This window comes from Mus musculus, chromosome 3 (genome assembly GCF_000001635.26).
Source record: "Mus musculus strain C57BL/6J chromosome 3, GRCm38.p6 C57BL/6J".
NCBI classification, from domain to species: Eukaryota; Metazoa; Chordata; class Mammalia; order Rodentia; family Muridae; genus Mus; species Mus musculus.
In genome coordinates this window covers 41,682,393-41,697,141 of record NC_000069.6, presented here as the reverse complement: position 1 = coordinate 41,697,141, position 14,749 = coordinate 41,682,393, and the positions used below count along the sequence as shown (strand labels likewise).

The window sequence follows — 14,749 nt, the reverse complement described above, 5'->3', positions numbered from 1 at the left end:
AAGGGGTGTTGTATTTTGGCAAAGGTGTTTTCAGCATCTTACGAGATGATCATGTGGTTTTTGTCTTTGAGTTTGTTTATATAGTGGTTTACGTTGATGAATTTCTGTACATTGACTCATCCCTGCATTCCTGGGATGAAGCTTACCTGATCATGGTAGATGATCATTTTGATGTGCTCTTGGATTCAGTTTGAGAATTTTATTGAGCATTTTTGCATCGATATTTATAAGGGAGATTGGTCTGCAGTTCTTTTTCTTTATTGGGTCTTTTTGTGGTTTAGGTATCACTGTAACTGTAGCTTCATAGAATTGGGTAGTGTTCCTTATATTTCTAGTTTATGGATTAGTTTGAGAAGTACTTGTTTAGATCTTCTTTGAGGATCTGATAGAATTCTGCACTAAAACTATCTGGCCCTGGGCTCTTTTTGATTGGGAGACTTCTGACTGTTTCTATTTCCTTGGGGGTTATGAGACTGTTTAGATGGTTTATTTGATCCTGATTTGACTTTGGTACCTGGTATCTGTCTAGAAAATCATCCATTTCATTCCAGGTTTTCCAGTTGTTTTTTTTTTTTTTTTTTTTTTTTTTTTTGAGTATAGGCTTTTATAGTAGGATCTGATTATTTTTTGGATTTCCTCAATTTCTGTTGTTATATGTCCCTTTTCATTTCTGATTTTGTTCATTTGGATACTGTCTCTGTGCCCTCTGATTAGTCTGGCTAAGGGTTTGTCTATCTTACTGATTTTCTCAAAGAACCAGCTCCTGGTTTTGTTGATTCTTTGTATAGTTCTCTTGGTTTCTCCTTGGTTGATTTCAGTCCTGAGTTTCATTATTTCCTGCTGTCTACTCCTCTTGGGTGCATTTCCTTCTTTTGTTCTACAGCTTTCAGATGAGCTATTAAGTTTCTAGTTATGATCTCTTCAGTTTCTTTATGGAGGCACTCAGGGCTATGAGTTTTTCTCTTAGCACTGCTTTCATTGTGTCTGGTAAGATTAAGTATGTTGTGCCTTCATTTTCATTGAATTCCAAAAATGTAGCCGTCTGCAGCCACACTAACTGGGTTCCTGAGTGGGAGGCTGGAGCTGTATGGAAGGAAACAGTGACAAAAATAATGGAGACCAAGACAATTTTTTCTGATCAAGGCCCCAAAGTTTACTAAGAGTGTGTTTATAAAGGGGGAGGCCCATCCCCCACCAATCCATTCTTGGTGCCTGTCGTCAGCCTGTAGGTGATCTGCCAGGTGCTGTCTCTGGAATATCTCTAGGGCCTCTCAGCAGGTAGCAGTGTCTTGGAGAAGAGCAGCAGCAAGTGACAAAACAATAGAGCCATCTAAGTCAGAAGGCTCCACCCCAGGTGGTCTCATACTCAGTGGCAGCAAGGTCAAAGCCAGACTACTCAAGGCTGGGGGAAGCTACACAAAAAGTTTTTTATTTCTTTATTTATTTCTTCCCTGACCAAGTTATCATTGAGTAGAGTGTTTTTCAGCTTCCATGTGTATGTGGGCTTTCTGTTGTTTTTGTTGCTATTGAAGACCAGCCTTAGTCCGTGGTAATCTAATAGAATGCATGAGATTATTTTGGTCTTCTTGTATCTTATGACATTTGTTTTGTGTCCGGGTATATGGTTGATTTTTGAGAAGGTACCATGAGGTGCTGAGAAGAAGGTATATTCTTTTGTTTTAGGGTGAAATGTTCTGTAGATATTTGTTAAATCCATATGGTTCATAACTTCTTTTAGTTTCACTGTGTCTGTTTAGTTTGTGTTTACTTGATCTGTTCATTAGTGAGAGTGGGGTGTTGAAATATCCTACTATTATTGTGTGACGTTCAATGGGTGCTTTGAGCTTCAGTATTGTTTCTTTCACAAATGTGGATGCCCTAGCATTTGGGGCATAGATGTTCAGAATTGAGAATTCATCTTGGTGGATTTTTTTCTTTGATAAGTTTGTAGTGTTCTTTATCTTTTTTGATAATTTTTGGTTGAAAGTTGATTTTATTCAATATTAGAATGGCTACTCTAGCTTGTTTCTTGGGACCATTTGCTTGGAAAATTTTTTCCCAGTCTTTTATTGTGAGGTAATAATTGTCTTTGCCACTGAGGTGTGTTTCCTGTATGCAACCAAATTTTGGATCCTGGTTAGGTATCCAGTCTGTTAACCTATGCCTTTTTATTGATGAATTGAGTCCATCGAAGTTGAGAGATATTAGAGACCAATGATTGTTGGTTCCTGTTATTTTTGTTATTTTGTTGTTAGAAGTGAAATTATGTTTTTGTGCTTCTCTTCGTTTGGGTTGGTTGTGAAAAAATTAATTTCTTGCTTTTCCTTGGGTGTAGTTTCTTTCCTTGTGTTGGACCTTTCTTTCTGTTATCCCAGGGCTGGATTAGTAGAAAGATATTGTTTACACTTGGTTTTGTCTTAGAATACCTTGGATCCTCCATCTCTGGTAATTTCAAGTTTTGCTGGGGGTAAATATTTCTTACTCAACATTTTATAAGATAAGCCAAAATAGAAAAGATTGACAAATAAGAGCCAAAGATGATTGGACAAAGCCTGGGAGAAAACATTTCAAAGGTCACAACATCCTGAAAAATGAAAACTAAGCAATATGACAGGGCAGTTACAGACTTGAGTGGTTTGGGGGTTTGGTTTGGTTTGTTTTGGGCTTTTTCTTTTTTTTTTCAAAATTTGGCATACTTACATACACACAAATTGTTGGCTTAGAAATGGAACCAAGTCTAAAAGCAAAATTTATTTTATATGTCTTACACTCAGAGCCAGAAAGTAATTTAATATAATATTTTTAGTTTGCAAACATTTTTATTACAAGCTAGCACATGAGGTCAGGTGTAAATTTTCCCACATGTTGCATTGTCTTGGTGCTGATACTGTTTCAGAATTCTTAGTGTTCCAGATTTTTCATATTTCTTGATTTGGTATTCTTAGGATATATTAATTTATACTCAAAAATTGATGCCAGACTTGTAAAATTGCTGTGAAGACACCCACCTGTAATACTAGCTCTTAGGTAAAGACAGGAAAATCGTGAGTTTGAGGCTAGACCATGTAATACCCTATCTCAAAAAGTCTGTGTGTGTGTGTGTGTGTGTGTGTGTGTGTGTGTGTGTGTGTGTGTGTAATAAACATGCATATGTATTTGTATAGATTGAAAGTAGAATATAATAATGTCTGAAAGAGGATAGTATACATTAGCATTGTTCAACCATTTTTAAATAATAGTCTCTTCACTATAGACATTTTGGCTATAGAGAGATGTATCCATATTTAGTATGTATAGTATAAATGCTAAGTATATAGTGTATATACTATATATGGTTATTTGTTTCTAAGATAAAAACATTTCTAGCAGTTATGTTCCCTAACTTAGTCATTGTTTCTGTGGACTGTGGCTATTTGTAGAATTTGGGAGCTACAGGCAGCCTACTTGTTCATCACCAAGGCAACAGTATGTATAATGTGGCAATTACTTGTGTGGAAAACTAGGTATCAACAACAAGCATTCATGTTTTTCATATAAAGTTTTAATTAAATGCCAAAACATATTGTTTACATTAAACATATAGAGAATTTTAGTATAAAAATATTCAATAACAACATATATCATGGTTTAACATGAACTTAGAAAACAAAGAGTAGAAGGACCACCAAACAATACTGAAAGCTGTCATGACTGTTGAAACAATGAGTCATCTAACATTGTGTTTAACTCTAAATTCAAGGCCCAGAAAAGACTGCAATTAAAAATAATCTCTGTAGCTTAGTAGTGTGACTTAGAATGCAGAGATAGATCTTGGAAGAAAGGTGAGTAATGAAATTGGTTCATAAAGACCTGCAGTCATGTACTGAGAAATAAATTGGATATAGAAGATCCATGTTGTGAGGGAAATTGAAGAACCTGGGGCTAGAGGTCAAGGGATACTGTTACAAAGTTGAACTGTCAGACAGCGTCATGATAGCCATTTGATTTATCTTTCCATTGTTATAAACTACATGGAACCAAAGGCTTGAACTGTGTCACCCACCCAGGGTTTTCCAATAGAGTCAAGGAAGAGCCAAGTTGGAACTCAGATCTTTTCATTGCTGATCTCACTGAGCTGCTAAGCCTGGCTTGCTGACAGTATGCACAGCCATAAAGAATCAAGAGTGAGAGAGTTGATTGGAAAAGAAAGGACGATGAGTGGGTATGTTGATTTTTGACATCTGTGTGGAAGAGTCATCTGGTTTTGGATATTTGGTGTAAAGACTGTGACGTGAGATTAAGTGTATTGAGAATGATATTGCTGGTTCTAGTTTCCTGAAACCTAAAGGGTCTTGAGTGTTGTGCTGTCCAAAAGCAATTTTGCCATAATATTTAACAACGGTATTCTATAGCTCAACGTTAAGCAGATCAGAGTTGTATGCATAAAACTATGCCTGCTTTTCCTGCCACAGATTTGAAGGAGCATAAGGATAAGCAGATGCTTCCTTGAGGGGAAGGGTGTTGCTTTCAAGTTTGACAGATTCTGAATGATGGGCATATTGACATTACCAAAATTCAGTCTGAAATGATGCTCTGTATTACCATGCCAAGAAAAAGCAAATTAGAAATTCTATAAACACATTTATACTTACACTGAAACACAATTTCATTTGTTGTCTTATGTGATTTCAAAAACTAAAATCATGTGAACATATAATTAATGCTTGTTTAATGTTTTCCTGTTTGATCATTGTGGAGATAACCTGCCATGGCACAGGAGACTTGAGGCTGTGTTCCATCAGCTTCACTCCCCTGCCCTTCCTTACCCACTTGATGTGTACAGGGCTCCAGGAGCCACTTGGCTGTTTCTCAAAACCACTGCTTCTGATCAGAAAAATTGTACTCTCTCCCTCTCGCTACATTTGCTTTCTCGATGAAGGTGTTTTCCTTCATTACACCAGATTTTTACTCTTTTATCCTAGCAGATTTACTTAACATTCACTCATTTAATTGAAATTTCATGTTGTTTCTCTGAGAGTGCTTTTTCATTTCATTATATTTGTTTATAATACGTATTCAGCTCAGTGACCTCAAATTCTGCATCTTGGTATGTCTGAAAGAAAAGGAGCCAAACATGGTGGTACATACCTTTAATTCCAGCACTGGGAAGATAGGGGCAGGCAGAGCTCTCTGAGTTTGTGACCAGGCTAAACTGTATAGTGAGTTCCAACAGTGTGACTTTATCTTAAAAATATATATTGTCATTTGTGTGTATGTTTGATGAGTGATGGGTTTTATCTGTGGTAGAGTACAAACCTTGAGTTTATTAATCTTCTCTAAAGATGGCCTGAAACACTCGCATGTGGGTTCATATTAACTTCTCAAACCTAATAAAAATAATTAAGAAAGTTGGAGTTAGGTCTGGGGTCAGGTCATGGAAGACTTGATGTTACTCTGTGCAGCCACTGACATGAAAGGATATGATTAAACTTTATTTTTGAAAAAAATATTTTAAGGAAAGGATAAAACAAAAGTAGATAAGAATTAAAGTAATTTTTAAGTAATTTTGTTCAAAATATTTTAAATTTAATTTTATTCATAATTCATTTTTTGCACTCCATATTCCATTCTCTGCCCCTCCCCATCCACCCTCCTACTGCTCCACATCCCATACCTCCTCACCCCACCCCATCTCCATGTGGCTGTCCCCACTCCCCACCCCACCTGACCTCTAAACTCCCTGGGGCCTCCAGTCTCTTGAGGGTTAGGTGCATCATGTCTGAACGATAACAAACCCAGAAGTCCTCTACTGTATGTGTGTTGGGCAGGGAGCCTCATATCAGCTGGTGTATGCTGCCTGTTTGGTGGTCCAGTGTTTGAAAGATCTCGGGGTTCCAGATTAATTGAGACTGCTGGTCCTCCTACAGGATCTCCCTTTTCCTCACCTTCCTTCAGCCTTCCCTAATTCAACAACAGGGGTCAGCTGCTTCTGTCTATTGATTGGGTACAAATAACTGCATCTGACTCTTTCAGCTACTTGGTGGTCTTCCTGAGTGCAGTCATGCTAGGTCCCTTTTTGAGAGTGCTTCATAGCCTCTGTAACAGTGTCAGGCCTTGGGACCTCCCTTTGATCTGAATCTCACTGTGGGCCTCTCCCTGGATCTTCATTTCCTCACGCTCCTCTCCATCTTCATCCCTATAATTCTTTTAGTCAGGAACAATTATGGGTCAGAGATGTGACTGTGGAATGGCAACCCCATCCATCACTTGATGTCCTGTCTTCCTGCTGGAGATGGGCTCTGTAAGATCCCTCTCCCTACTGTCGGGCATTTCATCTAAGTCCTGAGTCCTCAGGGCATTTCATCTAAGTCCTTTGAGTCCTGAGATTCTCTCACCTCCCAGGTCTCTGGTGCATTCTGGAGGGTTCCCCCAACCTCCTGTCTCCCAAGGGTGCCTGTTTCCATTCTTCCTGCTGTCCATCAGGGCTTCAGTCCCTTTCCCTCACCCAATACCAGATCAGGTTCCCCTCTGACCCATCCAGCAGGTCCAGTTATTCGAGGGTCTCGAGGGGACCTCCTCCTAAGAACCAAGTGGGGAGTAGAGAGAGACGAGGGAGGGCCTTGTGCGAATGACAATAATGACGCGGAGACGTTCTGGAATGCATCAAAGCCTCCAAATTTATTAGCCAGGCCTGAGGTTTAAATGCACAAGCAAAAGGGGAAGTGCCTTTTAGCAGGAGGAATGGGGCAGAGGAAATGCACCTCAGCAGGCGGGATGGGGCAGCGGGAAATTTTTCCTTTGGAGACTACACAGGGAAGCAGGAACTTGGTGGTATCAGGGTACATCTTGAGGTCAGGACATCCGGCGATGACTTTCTCGGAGGGGTGTGTCCTGTGGCCCGCTTTTGACCCTCTTTTTCTTGGGGGGGGGAGGCCCAATTCAGAGATCAGGACAATAGAGTTGCATTAATAGCTCCCAACACCCCTCCACACCCCCACTGGCCCCCCACCCAGTCCACTTTTTGCAGGCAAATGGATGGAACTAGAAAATAACCTTACTGAGGTAACTCAGACCCAAAAGGACATGCATGGTAATGACTCACTAATAAGTGGATATTAGCAAAAAAAAAAAAAAAAAAAAAAATACAGTCCACAGAATTCAAAAGGCTCAACAAGTGCCCAGGTGAGGACACCTCAGTCCCACTTGGGAGAGAGAAGAAAGCAATCACAGATGGGGGGGGGGGGGGAGTGAAGGACTTGGGAGGGAATGTTCAAAATAATTTTAAAAGGCTGTGCTTTTGACTTGGTGTTATGAGTACATACATACATACGTGTGTGTGTGTGTGTGTGTGTGTGTGTGTGTGTGTGTGTGTATTCTGATTAACTTTAGCCACTTATTAACATGCATTGATACTATTTTTACATAAGTAATGTGTAACTTACTAATCAGTATTGACTGAGAATTGGGATCTGGGTGTGTAATTCAGTGGTAGGGTACTTATTTGACACTTAAAAACCTTGAGTTTATTAATCCTTTGTGCCCACACTAAAACTTACTGCATTTAACCAAATAACAGAGTCTCTGAAGCCAATAAAAGTTCTTGGTATATGGGTAATAGGACACAACCCCTTTACATTGTTTAACCACCTCATCCTTCTCTTCAGTAATTCCTGAGTGGGATAACATTCCGTTTTTCTTTTTTATTTATTTTTTATTTTTAATTTTTTAATTAGATATTTTCTTTATTTACATTTCAAATGTCACTCCCTTTCCTAGTTTCCCCTCTGAAAATCCCCTATCCCCTCCCCCTGCTCCCCAACCCACCTACTCCTACTTCCTGGCCCTGGCATTCCCCTATACTGGGGCATAGAAACTTCACAGGACCAAGGACCTCTTCTCCCATTGATGACTGACTGGGCCATCCTCTGCTACATATTCAGCTAGAGCCATGAGAGTCCCTCCATTTGTTTTTGTTTGTTTGTTTGTTTGTTTTGTTTTGTTTTGTTTTTGATTGGTAGTTTAGTCCCAGGGAGCTCTGGAGGTACTGGTTAGTTCATATTGTTGTTCCTCCTAGGGGGCTGCAAACCCCTTCAGCTCCTTTCTCTAGCTCCTCCATTGGGGACCCTGTACTCTGTCCAGTGATTGACTGAGCATCCACTTCTGTATTTGCCAGGCACTGGCAGAGCCTCTCAGGAGACAGCTATATCAGGCTCCTGTCAGCAAGCTCTTTTTGGCATCTACAATAGTGTCTAGGTTTGGTGGTTGTTTATGGGATGGATCCCCAGGTGGGGCAGCTCTGAATGGTCATTCCTTCAGTCTCTGCTCTGAACTTTGTCTCTGTAACTTTTCTTGACCCAGAGTTCTGTAGGATATCCAGAGGTACTTACAACACAGGGCTCTGAGCTGAAATTATTGTCCCATCTCCCAAACCTTTTCTCTGTGTATAAATGGTGTCATCCAGTTCCTGATTCAGAAAGGAGGCATCATACTTTGTTCTGCTTCCCAGCTCTACATTTAAACTGTGTCACTTTCCTATCACTGCACTGTTTGTTTGTTTCTGTTTCTTTTATTATTAATAATTATATTTATTTACATTCCAAATGTCCCCTTTTCGGTCTCCCCAACCCTACATCCTCCTTCCCTCGGGTATCAAGTCTCTACAGGATTAGGCACATCCTTTCCCACTAAGGCTAGACAAGTCAGTCCTCTGCTACATATGTGCTGGCCCAAGGGTCAGCCCCTGTATGCTCTCAGGTTGGTACCTTAGACCCTGGGAGCTCCCAGGGGTCCAGGTTAGTTAACACTGTTGTTCTTCCTATGGGGCTACAATCATCTTCAGTTCCTTCAGTCCTTCCCCTAATTCAACCATAGGGATCCCTGACCTCAGTCCAGTAGTTGGCTGTAAGTATCTGCATCTGTCTCAGTCAGCTGCTGGTAGAATCTCCCAGAGGACAGCCATGCTAGACTCCTGTCTGCAAGCACAACACAGCATCAGTAATAATGTCAGAGTTTGGTGCTCACCCATGGGATGGAATCTAAGTTGAGCTGGTCACTGGACAGCCTTTCCTTCACTCCCTGCTCCATTTTTGTCCATGCATTTCTTTTAGACAGGAACAATTTTGGGTCAAAAGTTGTGAAGGTGGTTTGTTGACCCCTTCCCTCTACTGAGAGCCCTGTCTATTTACTGGAGATGGTCTCTTCAGGTTCCATCTCCCCACTGTTGGGCATTTTGTCTAAGATCACCACATTTGAGCCCTTGGAGCCTCTCATATCCCAGGTCTCTGTGACTTTCTAAAGGTTCCCACTGACCGCATCCCTGGCAGCAGCATATTTCCATTCATTCTCCTGGCCCTCTGGGCTTCTCCCCCATACCTGATCCTGCCCGTTTTCCCCTCCCCCAACCCCTCTAGCCCTCAGGTCCCTCCTCCCTCTGCCTCCTGAGAATGTTTTGTTCCCCATTCTAAGTGAGATGGAAGCATCCTCACTTGAGCCTTCTTTCCTGTTAAACTTCTTACAGTCTGTGTGTTGTATTGTGAATATTCTGTACTTTTTGGCTAATATCCAGTTATCAGTAATTATATACCATAAATGTCCTTTGTCACTGTCCTTGCTGAGCCTCTCCCATGTAAGCCCCTGCTGAAACCCCCTCTGGCTTTTCTCACCCCCTTTCTTCTTGTCCTTTTCTTTTTTTTCTTTTCTTTTTTTTTTTAGATTTATTTATTTATTTATTTATTTATTTATTTATTATAAGTACACTGTAGCTGTCTTCAGACACTCCGGAAGAGGGCGTCAGATCTCATTACGGGTGGTTTTGAGCCACCATGTGGTTGCTGGGATTTGAACTTTGGACCTTCGGAAGAACAGTCAGGTGCTCTTACCCACTGAGCCATCTCACCAGCCCCCTCTTGTCCTTTTCTTAAAATAGTCTTTCAGAATTAAGATCTGATCATGCAGCTTCATGTCCTGACCTCAGGCCACTCCTCACTGCAGCTTTTTGAACTATTGATTTCTCTGAACAGCCACACTGTTGCTTGTCTAAAATTCCTTCTTTTGGCAAATGTCCTCCCAATTTTAAAAGTTCAGCTCATGTCATATTTTAGATAATCTTTTCTAAGTTATTTTCTTTTTTCCCTTTAAAGCCTACTGTCTTGTATAGTACAGTTGTAGACTGGATGCTTGTACCACTAGTACCATAAGATCTGATGTACAGTTCTTGATCTCATGCTATCATATTGAATGTAATAGATATCTTATGTAAGTTGAAGTTTGTGTATATTCATTGTGTTCATTTCTAGTCATTTTTACAACTGCATAATAGCTTTTTCTGCAAAAGTATGTGTACTAATAACTTTTATATACCACTTAATTTTAAAATGTACTTTTGCCAGGTAATAGTCTTATTTTAACAGAGATAACAAATTTTTCTCAGATGTTTCATTTGAATAATATTGTGTTTTCTATTATAAAAAAGTTGTGGAAATCTGGAACTCATGTACCACTAGTTTTGATTCACAGTGTCTCTTGGGCTCTCTCCCGTATGAGAGAAGTGGCCTTGAGCAGATGTGCTTCATCATAGGATTGCCAAACAGCCGTATGTGTCATCAGCTAGCTTTCTAGGTTTCTGAGCAGAGAAAACAGGGGATAGCAGCTTTTTTGTTATTTTCTTTTCTTCACAGTGTTTACTTTAATGTTATTTAAGGGCAGATTGTAAATATATGTTATTGTTAAATGTTTGTTTCTCTGACTCTTTGAAGAATAAAGAATTTTGATTTTACTTATAGAGTGCATGGGTCACAAATGAACCTTTGTGGCAACTATTTAATATTGGGATTTCTTGTTTCCTGGTTGTGTCAAAACTCCTCATAGTTCAGCTGTCTCTGTGATCCTGTGATCCTGAGATCCTGGGTGTGTCAGAGCTTCTGGAGTCAAGCTGTCTCTGGGACTCTGAGAACCTGGTGTGACCAAGCTCCTGGGATCCTGTGGTCCTGGGCGTGTTAGAGCGAGTTTAGGAGTGGATCTTCCTCTGGGTGTTGTGGGACTGGCTGGGGAGTTTGCACCCAAGGTCTGCTCAAATCCAGAAGGAACTTGTGCCATTGGTTGGGCGGAGTTCCTGGGTCTCACTGATTCCAGTTAGTCCCCTGTTGGGGCAGATGTGTCCTCCTCACCTCTCATCCTATGATCCTGGGCATGTTAGAGCGCTCGTAAGTGGAGCTTCCTCTGGGTGTTGTGGGAGTGGCTGGGGAGTTCGTGCCCAAGGGTCTGCTCAGGGCACCAGCCCAGACTGAAAAGCAAGTTATTTCTTTATAGTACTAGAGTTTGGCAAGCCAAGGATCAAGATGCCAACAGTTTCCATATCCAGTGAGGGCTCTGCTTCATAAATTATACCTTCTTCGTGTGTCTTTACATGGTGGGAGGAACAACCACCTCATTCAGGCCTCTTTTACAAAGCTGCTGATCTCAATTTTGAGGGCTCCACAATCACAATTTCGTCGCCTACCAAACATCACGCCTTCTAAGACCATCACATGAGAGGAAAGATACATTCAGACAGCTGCTGTTTACTGATGGATCGTTCTGGCAGATGGCTAAGTGTATGAAGTTCAGTTTCTTCATCTATCTAGGCAAGCTAAAATGCCTCCCTGCATGCCACACCCCCAGTAGACTGTAACACAGTATTTAAGCACATCCATTCTTCTTTGGCATGTAGTCTATCTAGGTAGGAAACTATCTTTTCATATCATTTCTATTACTGTGCTTTGTGTTCTTAAAAGTTTAGGTCTCTTTCGCAAAGTTCTTTTGAATTCTCCTGTCTCAGACATTATTGCTGATAACTATTTTTCCTCTTCCATCCTCTGAAATTGCCTTGAAGAATCTGTTTATTTTACTTACTGTAGAATTACCTCTTTTGAATAGTTTGTATTTGTTCTTGAGTTTCTTCTCTGGCATTTGGGGCTATTTCTCAGGTTCTGTTGTCATATGTATACATATATATGTGTGTGTGTGTGTGTGTGTGTATATATATATATATATAATTTTTTTTTTTTTGGTTTTTCGAGACAGGGTTTCTCTGTAGCCCTGGCTGTACTGGAACTCAGGCTGGCCTTGCACTCAAAAATCTGCCTGCCTCTGCCTCCCAAGTGCTGGGATCAAAGGTGTGCGCCACCACGCCCAGCTCTTTTATCTTCTTTATTTTCTCATCTGGCATACTGATTATAGATGTTTCTTAAATTTCTATCCCTTTTACTCAATTTCCCCCTCTTTCCTTAAGTCTACCCTACCTAAGTTTGTTAATATCAGTGTTTCCCCAATACATACATTTACCATTGATCTGCTTTGTTGACCTCAAAACTTGAATTGCTAGGTCATTAGTTTCTTTGGTTTGTTATTGTTTTTTTTTTTTTGTTTTGTTTTGTTTTGCTAGGGTCTTAGCTCCAGGTTGATGTTGAGCTCATTAATCCAGGCTGACCTCAAACTTCTTATCTTCCAGTCTCAGCCTCTTGTGTGCTGGGATTCTATACAAGTGCCACCTCACCTAGCTAAACTTTGTGTTTTTCAATAACAGATACTCTGCTTCTGAAAAAAATTATCTTATTTTAGGAGGTTAAGGAGATTGTACAGCTCCTCATGAAGTAGCTAGGCTTGGCCCTGGATGCCCATGATACCAGGAAGATAAGAGACATGTGGATCCCAAGGCTCTTTGGGTAACCAGTCCAACCTAATCAGAGAAGTCCAATACTTGTATAGTAGTAATCTGCTTTAAATAAATAGAAGTATGTGGTGTGTGTCTGTCTGTTTGTCTGTCTGTCTGTCTGTCTATATGTCTGTGTGTATGTTGAGGCTTCTAAAAAATCACTACTGTAGGATTGTGCACACATGAACAATTAATGGGTAAAACATGAAGATGCAGTTGTCCTCAGAGCTGGTATTTTTATCTTCTCTCCTTTGCACTTACTTACTGTGTTCTTATTTGTCTTCAAAAGGGCTAATAAAGTGTAGTCGCCTGCAGATTGTAATCCATCTTCTATGAACTCATAATTCTACAAGGGAGAATTCATTTAGTATTGATTGTAATGCAGTTTGATCAGTTAATGTACAAAGAATTATGTCTTAAGGATTGCAGTTACCGGGCAGTAGAGGCGCATGCCTTTAATCTCAACACTTGGGAGGCAGAGGCAGGTGGATTTCTAAGTTTGAGGCCAGCCTGGTCTACAGAGTGATTTCAAGGACAGCCGGGGGCTACACAGAGAAACCCTGTCACGAAAAACCAAAAAAAAGAAAAAAAAAAAAAGATTGCAATTTAGGATCTTATGTAAGCAAAACCAGTGTGAACTTGACAAGAGAAAACTTTTAATTTGTAGCACAGGGTCCCCAATGGAAGAGTTAGAGAAATGACTGAAGGAGCTGAAGGGGATGGCAACCCTATAGGAAAAACAACAATATCAACCAACCAGAGCACCCAGGGACTAAACCACCAACCAAAGAGTACACATGGAGGGACCCATGGCTCCAGCCACATATGTAGCAGAGGATGGCCTTGTTGGACATCATTGGGAAGAGGGGCCCTTGGTCCTGTGAAGGCTCGATGCTGCAGTGTTGGGGAAAGCCAGGGCCAGGAAGTGGGAGTGGGTGGGTGGGGGAAAACCTTTATAGGAGCAGGGGGAGAGGGGATGGATAGGGGATTTCTGTAGGGGAAACCAGGAAAGGGGATAATATTTGAAATGTAAACAAAGAAAATACCTAATTTTAAAAAAATTATTTAAAAAGAAAACTTAGGAAAACAAGGATAAAAATGGGATAAAAACAAGGATAAAAACGATAAAAATGGGAAAAACACAGAGTGTGCTCAGGGAAGCATGTGCTTTGTATGTTCGCTGCTAAACCTGCAACAGAGTACAAGAGATGAGGCCTTGATATTGACTGGTACTGACCTTTTTCATATAGAGCAGTATTGAATTTATTCAGAAGTCATGAAAATAAAACTTTTTTCCGTTTTGTCTGAGAAATACAGATATAAATTTTAAGGTTGAATTTTAAGCCTGAAGCTGGGCCTGGTGACACCTGCCTATAATCTCCACACTTGGAGCTAGGGAAGCAGTAGGATCATTGTTCCAGTCAGCTTCAGGCCTTTGAAACTTGTCGTTGAAAACAAAAAGGAGTTGGGAGAATCGGTTCTTGGAAGTGAGAGTGATGCTAAAGGTTAGGCCATAAAAACAGAGAGAAATACACACTTCCCAAACAGTTTAGAAGCTGACTAAAACCAAATCAAAGTAAGGAAAAGTTGTATTAATAGGAGAAGTTTTGTTCTCTCGGCAGGCGGTCAGGTGAGTTTCATCACTAGAAGTGACAGCCCTGGGCTCCTGATGCCAGTGCTCTCTCTGCATGCTGAGATACGCCCAGCAGATACTCTCAGTCTCAGAGCTGATTAGAGCCCACCACTCTCTTAAATGTAGTTTATGGTTACTTGTTCAGAAATCCATGAAGCAAATAGTAAAAGCAGCATTATGCTGAAATTCTTCTTTATGATGATCAAATATTTCTTCATTACATACATAGGATTTATTTATCTAAATAAAGTATTCTTTATACCCCTCTGAAATTACTTATTTTTTATTTGCTTTTACATGTTATCTTATTAGCAATAAGGAAATTATTCGAAATTTACCTTTGGGATCCATTTTTAGTTACATAAACATTAATAATGATTTTACTAAATTTAGATTTTGAACTTTTTTTGAACCTTTTATTCTTTATGGTCTCCAACATAACACAT

At 40.2% G+C, this 14,749-nt stretch overlaps 1 protein-coding gene across 6 annotated transcripts in view; it reads left to right on the top strand.

The window, feature by feature from the left end:
* Sclt1 (sodium channel and clathrin linker 1) overlaps positions 1-14,749 on the top strand; it is a 115,847-nt gene that overhangs the window by 45,410 nt on the left and 55,688 nt on the right. The window lies entirely within an intron of this gene.